The sequence below is a fragment of the Coregonus clupeaformis genome, chromosome 17 (assembly GCF_020615455.1).
Source record: "Coregonus clupeaformis isolate EN_2021a chromosome 17, ASM2061545v1, whole genome shotgun sequence".
NCBI classification, from domain to species: domain Eukaryota; kingdom Metazoa; phylum Chordata; class Actinopteri; order Salmoniformes; family Salmonidae; genus Coregonus; species Coregonus clupeaformis.
The window spans coordinates 20,121,293-20,133,496 of NC_059208.1; positions in this window are offsets into that span (position 1 = coordinate 20,121,293).

Here is a 12,204-nt window from a genome sequence, read left to right on the forward strand (position 1 = left end):
AAGTGCAAGCTTTTTATTTTTCTTGTCCTGAGGTGGAATGTATACAACAGTCACCATAACAGCTGAAAACTCTCGGGAGGCATTTGACCATCAGGTATTCCAAGACGGGTGAACAATGGGTGGAGACTTCAACTGTGCTAGTCAGCACACCAGTTGTTGTTGATGAAGAGGCAAACCCCTCCTCCTCTTGATTTCCCTGAATCCAATGTCCTGTCCGCTCAGTGAATAAAGAATCCATCGAGTTGGATAGCCATGTTTCAGAAAAGCATTGAATATTGCAGTTATGTGAGTACCGCTGGTAGCAAATCGGCATTCGGAGGTCATCCATTTTATTATCAAGTGACCAATAGAATGGAAGGAAGAGGTGGCCGGTTTTCCCTTCGCCGCTTGCGTTTCCTCATGGATACACCGAAAATTGGGTCTGAATTACACAAAGAGCCCAGGGCAGATGAGTTGAAGTTGAAGTTGAAGCCGGAATGGAGGTTAGGTTCAAAAGTTTGTGTTGATCATAAGAAATTATAGTGGATACATTTCGTGAAAATAAAGTACAAATAAATGCCAAAATAGCCAAGTTGGGTTGGAGCTCGCAAGACGGCAGCCATACAACAGGGCACCATCTTCACTTTACTAATATTTGACCCTGCTGGTCATCTATGAACATTTGAACATCTTGAAGAAGGATCTGGCGTTAATGGCCTTAACTGTTAGGCTATGGTTCAACCCAGCACTCAGAGAAACAACACGACAAAGGGAGTGGAAGAAACAAAAATATTTAATCAAAGTTAAAATTGTCTTAGTCCAAAAACAACTGAAGTAAAGGAACAGAGTGAGCTAGTCGGCTCCGGAGGAAGGAGAGGCTGAGGCAGGCAGGCAGGCAGGCAGGCAGGCAGACCGACAGGCAGGAAGGCAGGCAGGTTGGGAGATATGTCCGAAACTAAAGACAAAACAAACGACAGGTTAAGGAGAGTGGAGAGCCAGGCTGAAGACAAAGACAAAATAACTTTACTGGTGAGCCAAGTTACCGCTCTGGTAAGAACAACGATCTGGCGCCGGTGGAGAGCCATGCCCAGGAATAAGTAGTGCAGGTTGATGAGAGAATAGGATGCAGCTGCGTAGGCAGGAATCACTGGAAACAACCCGCAGCTGCACAGGAGAGGCAGATCCTGAGCACGCCCCCTGATCCACTCCAGACACACCCACATAAAGGGGACAAACACACATACAGATACAACAGAAAAAGAGGGGACAAAACAAGGAGGAAGGGAAACAGAAAAGGGAGAGACAAGCTGCCCACATAACAGTACCCCCCCTCAATGGTCGCCACCTGGCGACCCACCAGGCCTGTCAGGGTTGTCGTGATGGAAGTCCGTGATCAGCTGAGGATCCAACACAAAACGCTTAGGGACCCAAGACCTCTCCTCTGGTCCATAACCTTCCCAATCGACTAGGTATTGGAGACCCCTACCCCGCCTCCGAGAGTCCAGGAGCCTACTGACGGTGTAGGCCGGATGGTCGTCAATGAGGCGAACAGGTGGAGGTGGATCAGCCGGCGGACACAAAAGGCTGGAGGACACAGGTTTCAGTTGGGAGACGTGGAAAGTAGGGTGTATCTTCATGGCTGAAGGCAACTTCAAACGAACCGCAGCGGGGTTAATGATGGACTCCACCACAAACGGACCCAGGTACCGAGGAGACAGCTTGCGTGATTTGGTACGAAGAGGTACGTTCTTAGATGACAGCCAAACCTCTTGACCAGGATGAAACACAGGTGCGGGAGTCCTGCTCCTATCCGCTGTTGTCTTGTTCCTGTCGGTGGTCCGAAGCAATGCTTCCCGAGCGTCGCTCCACACTCTCTGGCAGCGGCGGAGGTTCTCCTGAACCGAAGGAACAGCCAATTCCTTCTCCTGAGCAGGAAACAGAGGGGGTTGATAACCCATGGTAACCTCGAAGGGTGAAAGACCGGTGGCAGAGGCGGTGAGGGAGTTGTGGGCGTACTCTATCCAGGGCAGATGTTTGGCCCAGGATGATGGATGTTGAGCAGCCACACAACGAAGGGTTGCTTCGAGGTTTTGGTTGGCTCTTTCTGTTTGACCGTTGGTCTGGGGATGAAACCCTGAGGACAGACTAACGGAAGCACCCAAAGCAGAACAGAAAACCTTCCAAACACGGGAAGTAAACTGTGGGCCTCTATCAGATACGATGTCCACAGGTATTCCATGGGGACGGAATACATGTTGGACTAGGAGGTCTGCTGTCTCACTGGCAGACGGTAATTTTGGTAATGCTATATAGTGGACAGATTTAGAGAATCTGTCCACAATGGTAAGTATAGTATCATTACCTTCAGACTTGGGTAGGCCGGTGACAAAATCCATGGCAATGTGGGACCAGGGACGGCTGGGAACTGGGAGGGGTAGCAGCAGCCCCGACGGGGACTGATGGGAGGCTTTGCCCCGAGCACAGGTTGAACAGGCTGCCACAAAAGCCCGAACGTCAGTTTCCATTGAAGGCCACCAAAAATGTCTCCTAAGCAGCGTCAACGTGCGTCTCATCCCAGGGTGACCAGCAAAACGGGAGGTGTGAATCCACTGCAACACCTGAGACCGGACCGTCTCGGGAACAAAGAGTAGGTTGGGAGGTCCATCACCCGGTCCCGGGTCCGTGGCAAGTGCAGTCTTCACAAGAGACTCGATCTCCCACTGAACAGCCGCCACGACGCATGAGGAAGGCAGGACTGCCTCAGGCTCGCTGGTCTCCGAAGGGTCAGCAAACTGGCGGGACAAAGCATCTGGTTTAACATTTCTTGACCCCGGTCTGTATGTAAGAATAAAGTTAAACCTACTAAAAAACAGGGCCCATCTGGCTTGGCGTGAGTTGAGTCTCTTAGTGGCTTGGATGTAAGCCAAGTTTTTGTGGTCAGTCCAGACCACAAACGGCAGTTCAGCTCCATCCAGCCAGTGCCGCCATTCTTCCAGTGCAAGCTTGACCGCCAGCAGTTCCCGGTTTCCAACGTCGTAATTCCGTTCTGTGGGTGACAATTTCTTGGAGAAAAAAGCACAGGGGTGAAGCTTTTGGTCAGTGGGGGAGCGCTGGGAGAGGACTGCTCCCACACCTGAGTCCGACGCGTCCACCTCCACAACAAACTGCAGAGAGGTATGGGGTGTATCAACACGGGGGAGGTGGAAAACAGTTCCTTCAAAACCCCTACCGCCTGCTCCGCCTCAGGGGACCACCGAAAAGGGACTTTAGGAGATGTGAGTCTTGTAAGGGGTGCCACCACTCTACTAAAACCCTTAATGAATCTACGGTAGAAGTTAGCAAAGCCCAAAAATCGTTGAAGTTGCTTACGGGTGGTGGGTGTGGGCCATTCCGTCACTGCCCGGATCTTCTCGGGGTCCGCCTTCACCTGCCCGCTCTCAATTATGAATCCAAGGAACGATGTAGACTGTTTGTGGAACTCACACTTCTCTGCTTTGACGTACAGCTTGTTCTCCAAGAGCCGTTGAAGGACTTGACGGACGTGTGACTCATGCTCCTCGGGTGACTTGGAAAAAACAAGAATATCATCCAGGTATACAAAGACAAAACGGTTCAAAAAATCCCTAAGAACATCGTTCACCATGGCTTGGAAAACCGCAGGGGCATTTGAAAGCCCAAAGGGCATGACCAAATACTCAAAATGTCCCAGTGGAGTGTTGAAAGCGGTTTTCCACTCATCTCCCTTTCGGATTCGGACAAGGTGATAAGCATTCCTGAGGTCGAGCTTGGAAAACACTGTGGCGCCATGCAGAGGTTCAAAAGCTGAGTTGATGAGTGGAAGGGGATACTTGTTTTTAACAGTTATGTTGTTTAAACCCCTGAAATCGATACAGGGGCGTAACGACTTGTCCTTCTTTTCCACGAAAAAGAAACCTGCACCCAAAGGAGACGACGAGGGACGGATTATGCCCGAGACCAGAGAAATCACCAATGTACTGCTCCATTGCCTCTCTTTCCGGTCGGGACAGATTGTATAACCGACTAGAGGGCAAGGGAGCACCAGGAAGCAGTTCAATAGGGCAATCATAAGGCCTATGTGGTGGTAGAGACAGAGCCTTGTCCTTACTGAAAACCTCCGCTAAGTCATGGTATTCTTTGGGGACAGATGACAGATCAAGAGGAGCTGAGGGAGGAGTTGGGTTACACTTAGTGGGGGAACCGCTGACCTCAGGCACTCGGAATGGCAGTTAGTGCTCCAACTGAGAATGGTGTGACGTGTCCAATCAATTTGTGGGTTGTGAAGAGCCAACCAGGGGAAGCCAAGGATTAGGGAGGTAGCTGAGCCAGACATAACTCTTAGCTGAATGCTTTCACAATGATTGCCAGAAATCACTAGGGAAACGGGGGTGGTTTGATGAGTTATCTCCGCGAGGAGGCGCCCATCAAGGGCTGTGACCCGAATGGGGGTAGGTAGTGGCTCCATGGGGATACGAGCTTGTGTAACGAACTGGTGGCTAATAAAGTTATCTTCTGCACCTGAGTCTATGAGAGCTGAGAGTGGCAGGGAATGACTCTGGAAACGTAAGGTTACAGGTACTTGTAATCGGGGAATGATGGGTTCAGGATCTAACTCTGGGCTCGCAAGTAGACCCACCGTTACGAGCGAGCCTTGTCTTTTGGCCGCTTAGGGCATGTAGCCAGAATGTGTGTGGCGTCTCCACAGTACAGGCACTCACCCGCCTGGAGGCGCCGTTGCCGCTCTGCTGGAGGTAGTCGAGCTCGACCCACTTGCATAGGTTCCTCCTCTGTGCTCGGGATGGAATCAGGAACAAGAAGCTGCCGACTCCGGAGAGGCGAGACTCGAGTGGTTGAAGGCTGGGGAACTCGTCCTCCTAGATGTGGCCGATCGCCTCTCTCCCGACGCCTCTCCCGCAACCGATTGTCTAGCTTGATGGACAGGGAAACGAGAGAATGTAAATCATGTGGCTCATCACGAGCAGCCAGTTCATCCTTAATGGCTTCATTCAAACCGTTTAGAAATGCTCCTTGAAGTGCCACATTGTTCCACTTGGAGTCCGCTGCCAACGTCCAGAACTCAATAGAGTACTCTGCCACACTGTTAGAACCCTGCCTCAAATTAAAAAGTATCTTGGAGGAATTACCCACATGGTCAGGATGGTCAAAAACAGTCTTCAATTTAGCAGAGAAATCAGCAAAAGTCCATCCAGTCAAAGTTTGATCTGAGCACACAGCCTCAGCCCAAACCAGAGCTTTCCCTCTTAACAGCCCCAGAACATAATGTACCTTAGATGAATCAGTAGAAAACGACAGTGGTCTCTGCCGAAAAAATCAAGTCACACTGAAGCAAAAATCCCCGGCACTTGTCCAATTCTCCATTGAACGGTTCAGGCGACGTGACAGGGGGTTCCCGACGGAACGAAGCCTGCCTAGTGTCCGAGGAAACAACTTGGGGTGCATCAAACTGGGGGTCAGAGAGAGATGGAGAACTGATAACAGACAATTTAGAGACGTGTGTAGTTAACTGAGTCACCTGGTTCAGCAGTTGATGATTATCTTCCACAAGAGTCCGAATCAACTGGTCATGCTGTCCTAGCAACGTTCCTTGAGCCTGGATAGCTTGTTGGAAGCTGTCTTTGTTTGCCCCGTGCTGTTTCTCTGTTGGGTCCATGGCCAGATCGTTCTGTTAGGCTATGGTTCAACCCAGCACTCAGAGAAACAACACGACAAAGGGAGTGGAAGAAACAAAAATATTTAATCAAAGTTAAAATTGTCTTAGTCCAAAAACAACTGAAGTAAAGGAACAGAGTGAGCTAGTCGGCTCCGGAGGAAGGAGAGGCTGAGGCAGGCAGGCAGGCAGGCAGGCAGGCAGACCGACAGGCAGGAAGGCAGGCAGGTTGGGAGATATGTCCGAAACTAAAGACAAAACAAACGACAGGTTAAGGAGAGTGGAGAGCCAGGCTGAAGACAAAGACAAAATAACTTTACTGGTGAGCCAAGTTACCGCTCTGGTAAGAACAACGATCTGGCGCCGGTGGAGAGCCATGCCCAGGAATAAGTAGTGCAGGTTGATGAGAGAATAGGATGCAGCTGCGTAGGCAGGAATCACTGGAAACAACCCGCAGCTGCACAGGAGAGGCAGATCCTGAGCACGCCCCCTGATCCACTCCAGACACACCCACATAAAGGGGACAAACACACATACAGATACAACAGAAAAAGAGGGGACAAAACAAGGAGGAAGGGAAACAGAAAAGGGAGAGACAAGCTGCCCACATAACACTTAACAGCCAGAAGAGGACTGGCCACCCCTCAGAGCTGGCTTCCTCTCTAGGTTTCCTCCTAGGTTATTGCCTTTCTAGAGATTTTTTCCTAGCCACCGTGCTTTTACATCTGTATTGCTCACTCATTGGGGTTTTAGTCTGGGTTTCTGTATAGCACTTTGTGACAACCACTGATGTAAAAAGAGTAAAATACATTTAATTGATTGATTGATTGAAGCCAGGGAACCATGTCATAAATAACCTGGATAATGTGGACCAACTAATGCACAAAACTTTTAAATAATAAGAGGGAATTAAATCAGCAATATCCATGTCATGTCTTTTGGGTAAAGAGGTTCCATTTAATCCTATGGCGTTACAAATGCTCCTACTGAAAAGCACACCTAGCAGCCCTCCATAAACCCAGCAGCTCTCCCATGCCTATACATTACAACAGTGTTTAATGAAATGTAACAAGTGCTTTCCAAAATATGCAAATACTGTCTCCCATTCGGGTTCTGTTATTCATATCCAATAACCTAGTGTCTGAAATATGCATGATGGGAAAATCCTGCTGTACAATTTACAGAATGTCATATGGGTATAATATAGGAGGACAAACACTGAATGGATACAGACCACTGAAGAAACAAAGCAGAGTTTAAACCTCAGTTAGACACACAGAACAGAGCTGGAATAGAACATAAAGCTCAGTTAGAAACAGACAGAGCTGGAATAGAACATAAAGCTCAGTTAGAGACACAGAACAGAGCTGGAATAGAACATAAAGCTCAGTTAGACAGACAGAACAGAGCTGGAATAGAACATAAAGCTCAGTTAGACACACAGAACAGAGCTGGAATAGAACATAAAGCTCAGTTAGAAACAGAACAGAGCTGGAATAGAACATAAAGCTCAGTTAGATACACAGAACAGAGCTGGAATAGAACATAAAGCTCAGTTAGACAGACAGAACAGAGCTGGAATAGAACATAAAGCTCAGTTAGAGACAGAATAGAGCTGGAATAGAACATAAAGCTCAGTTAGACAGACAGAACAGAGCTGGAATAGAACATAAAGCTCTAGACACAGAACAGAGCTGGAATAGAACATAAAGCTCAGTTAGACACACAGAACAGAGCTGGAATAGAACATAAAGCTCAAATAGACACAGAACATAGTTGGAATAGAACATAAAGCTCAGTTAGACACAGAACAGAGCTGAAATGGAACATAAAGCTCAGTTAGAGACATAAAAGAGCTGAAATGGAACATAAAGCTCAGTTAGAGACACAGAACAGAGCTGGAATAGAACATAAAACTCAGTTAGACACACAGAACAGAGCTGGAATAGAACATAAAGCTCAGTTATACACACAAAACAGAGCTGGAATAGAACATAAAGCTCAGTTAGAGACAGAACAGAGCTGGAATAGAACATAAAGCTCAGTTAGAGACACAGAACAGAGCTGGAATAGAACATAAAGCTTAGTTAGAGACACAGAACAGAGCTGGAATAGAAAATAAACCTCAGTTAGACACACATAACAGAGCTGGAATAGAATATAAAGCTCAGTTAGAGACAAAACAGAGCTGGAATAGAACATTAAGCTCAGTTAGAGACAGAACAGAGCTGGAATAGAACATAAAGCTCAGATAGAGACAAAACAGAGCTGGAATAGAACATAAAATTCAGTTAGACACACAGAACAGAGCTGGAATAGAACATAAAGCGCATTTAGACACAGAACAGAGCTGGAATAGAACATAAAGCTCAGTTAGACACACAAAACAGAGCTGGAATAGAACATAAAGCTCAGTTAGAGACAGAACAGAGCTGGAATAGAACATAAAGCTCAGTTAGAGACAAAGAACAGAGCTGGATTAGAACATGAAGCTCAGTTAGAGACACAGCACAGAGCTGGAATAGAACATAAAGCTCAGTTAGACACACAGAACAGAGCTGGAATAGAACATAAAGCTCAGTTAGACACACAGAACAGAGCGGGAATAGAACATAAAGCTCAGTTAGAGACACAGAACAGAGCTGGAATAGAACATAAAGCTCAGTTAGAGACAGAACAGAGCTGGAATAGAACATAAAGCTCAGTTAGAGACAAAACAGAGCTGGAATAGAACATAAAGCTCAGTTAGACACACAGAACAGAGCTGGAATAGAACATAAAGCTCAGTTAGACACACAGAACAGAGCTGGAATAGAACATAAAGCTCAGTTAGACACACAGAACAGAGCTGGAATAGAACATAAAGCTCAGTTAGAGACACAGCACAGAGCTGGAATAGAACATAAAGCTCAGTTAGAGACACAGAACAGAGCTGGAATAGAACATAAACCTCAGTTAGACACACATAACAGAGTTTGAATAGAACATAAAGCTCAGTTAGAGACAAAACAGAGCTGGAATAGAACATAAAGCTCAGTTAGAGACAGAACAGAGCTGGAATAGAACATAAAGCTCAGTTAGAGACAAAACAGAGCTGGAATAGAACATAAAGCTCAGTTAGACACAGAACAGAGCTGGAATCGAACACAAAGCTCAGTTAGAGACAAAACAGAGCTGGAATAGAACATAACGCTCAGTTAGAGACACAGAACAGAGCTGGAATAGAACATAAAGCTCAGTTAGAGACAAAACAGAGCTGGAATAGAACACAAAGCTCAGTTAGAGACAAAACAGAGCTGGAATAGAACATAAAGCTCAGTTAGACACACAGAACAGAGCTGGAATAGAACATAAAGCTCAGTTAGACACACAGAACAGAGCTGGAATAGAACATAATCCTCAGTTAGACACACAGAACAGAGCTGGAATAGAACATAAAGCTCAGTTAGACACACAGAACAGAGCTGGAATAGAACATAAAGCTCAGTTAGACACACAGAACAGAGCTGGAATAGAACATAAAGCTCAGTTAGAGACAAAACAGAGCTGGAATAGAACATAAAGCTCAGTTAGACACACAGAACAGAGCTGGAATAGAACATAAAGCGCAGTTAGACACAGAACAGAGCTGGAATAGAACATAAAGCTCAGTTAGACACACAAAACAGAGCTGGAATAGAACATAAAGCTCAGTTAGAGACAGAACAGAGCTGGAATAGAACATAAAACTCAGTTAGAGACACAGAACAGAGCTGGATTAGAACATGAAGCTCAGTTAGAGACACAGCACAGAGCTGGAATAGAACATAAAGCTCAGTTAGACACACAGAACAGAGCTGGAATAGAACATAAAGCTCAGTTAGACACACAGAACAGAGCGGGAATAGAACATAAAGCTCAGTTAGAGACACAGAACAGAGCTGGAATAGAACATAAAGCTCAGTTAGAGACACAGAACAGAGCTGGAATAGAACATAAAGCTCAGTTAGAGACACAGAACAGAGCTGGAATAGAACATAAACCTCAGTTAGACACACATAACAGTTTGAATAGAACATAAAGCTCAGTTAGATACAAAACAGAGCTGGAATAGAACATAAAGCTCAGTTAGAGACAGAACAGAGCTGGAATAGAACATAAAGCTCAGTTAGAGACAAAACAGAGCTGGAATATAACATAAAGCTCAGTTAGAGACACAGAACAGAGCTGGAATAGAATATAAAGCTCAGTTAGAGACACAGAACAGAGCTGGAATATAACATAAAGCTCAGTTAGAGACAAAACAGAGATGGAATAGAACACAAAGCTCAGTTAGAGACAAAACAGAGCTGGAATAGAACATAAAGCCCAGTTAGACACACAGAGCTGGAATAGAACATAAAGCTCAGTTAGACACACAGAACAGAGCTGGAATAGAACATAATCCTCAGTTAGACACACAGAACAGAGCTGGAATAGAACATAAAGCTCAGTTAGAGACACAGAACAGAGCTGGAATAGAACATGAAGCTCAGTTAGAGACACAGAACAGAGCTGGAATAGAACATAAAGCTCAGTTAGACACACAGAACAGAGCTGGAATAGAACATAAAGCTCAGTTAGAGACAAAACAGAGCTGGAATAGAACATTAAGCTCAGTTAGAGACAGAACAGAGCTGGAATAGAACATAAAGCTCAGTTAGAGACAACACAGAGCTGGAATAGAACATAAAGCTCAGTTAGACACAGAACAGAGCTGGAATAGAACATAAAGCTCAGTTAGAGACAAAACAGAGCTGGAATAGAACATAAAGCTCAGTTAGACACAGAACAGAGCTGGAATAGAACATAAAGCTCAGTTAGAGACAAAACAGAGCTGGCATAGAACATAAAGCTCAGTTAGAGACAGAGCAGAGCTGGAATAGAACATAAAGCTCAGTTAGAGACAAAACAGAGCTGGAATATAATATAAATCTCAGTTAGAGACAGAACAGAGCTGGAATAGAACATAAAGCTCAGTTAGAGACACAGAACAGAGCTGGAATAGAACATAAACCTCAGTTAGACACACAGAACAGAGCTGGAATAGAACAAAAAGCTCAGTTAGACACACAGAACAGAGCTGGAATTGAACATAAAGCTCAGTTAGACACACAGAACAGAGCTGGAATAGAACATAAAGCTCAGTTAGACACACAGAACAGAGCTGGAATAGAACATAAAGCTCAGTTAGAGACACAGCACAGAGCTGGAATAGAACATAAAGCTCAGTTAGAGACAGAACAGAGCTGGAATAGAACATAAAGCTCAGTTAGAGACAAAACAGAGCTGGAATAGAACATAAAGCTCAGTTAGACACACAGAACAGAGCTGGAATAGAACATAAAGCTCAGTTAGACACACAGAACAGAGCTGGAATAGAACATAAAGCTCAGTTAGACACACAGAACAGAGCTGGAATAGAACATAAAGCTCAGTTAGAGACACAGCACAGAGCTGGAATAGAACATAAAGCTCAGTTAGAGACACAGAACAGAGCTGGAATAGAACATAAACCTCAGTTAGACACACATAACAGAGTTTGAATAGAACATAAAGCTCAGTTAGAGACAAAACAGAGCTGGAATAGAACATAAAGCTCAGTTAGAGACAGAACAGAGCTGGAATAGAACATAAAGCTCAGTTAGAGACAAAACAGAGCTGGAATAGAACATAAAGCTCAGTTAGAGACAAAACAGAGCTGGAATAGAACACAAAGCTCAGTTAGAGACAAAACAGAGCTGGAATAGAACATAAAGCTCAGTTAGACACACAGAACAGAGCTGGAATAGAACATAAAGCTCAGTTAGACACACAGAACAGAGCTGGAATAGAACATAATCCTCAGTTAGACACACAGAACAGAGCTGGAATAGAACATAAAGCTCAGTTAGACACACAGAACAGAGCTGGAATAGAACATAAAGCTCAGTTAGACACACAGAACAGAGCTGGAATAGAACATAAAGCTCAGTTAGAGACAAAACAGAGCTGGAATAGAACATAAAGCTCAGTTAGACACACAGAACAGAGCTGGAATAGAACATAAAGCGCAGTTAGACACAGAACAGAGCTGGAATAGAACATAAAGCTCAGTTAGACACACAAAACAGAGCTGGAATAGAACATAAAGCTCAGTTAGAGACAGAACAGAGCTGGAATAGAACATAAAACTCAGTTAGAGACACAGAACAGAGCTGGATTAGAACATGAAGCTCAGTTAGAGACACAGCACAGAGCTGGAATAGAACATAAAGCTCAGTTAGACACACAGAACAGAGCTGGAATAGAACATAAAGCTCAGTTAGACACACAGAACAGAGCGGGAATAGAACATAAAGCTCAGTTAGAGACACAGAACAGAGCTGGAATAGAACATAAAGCTCAGTTAGAGACACAGAACAGAGCTGGAATAGAACATAAAGCTCAGTTAGAGACACAGAACAGAGCTGGAATAGAACATAAACCTCAGTTAGACACACATAACAGTTTGAATAGAACATAAAGCTCAGTTAGATACA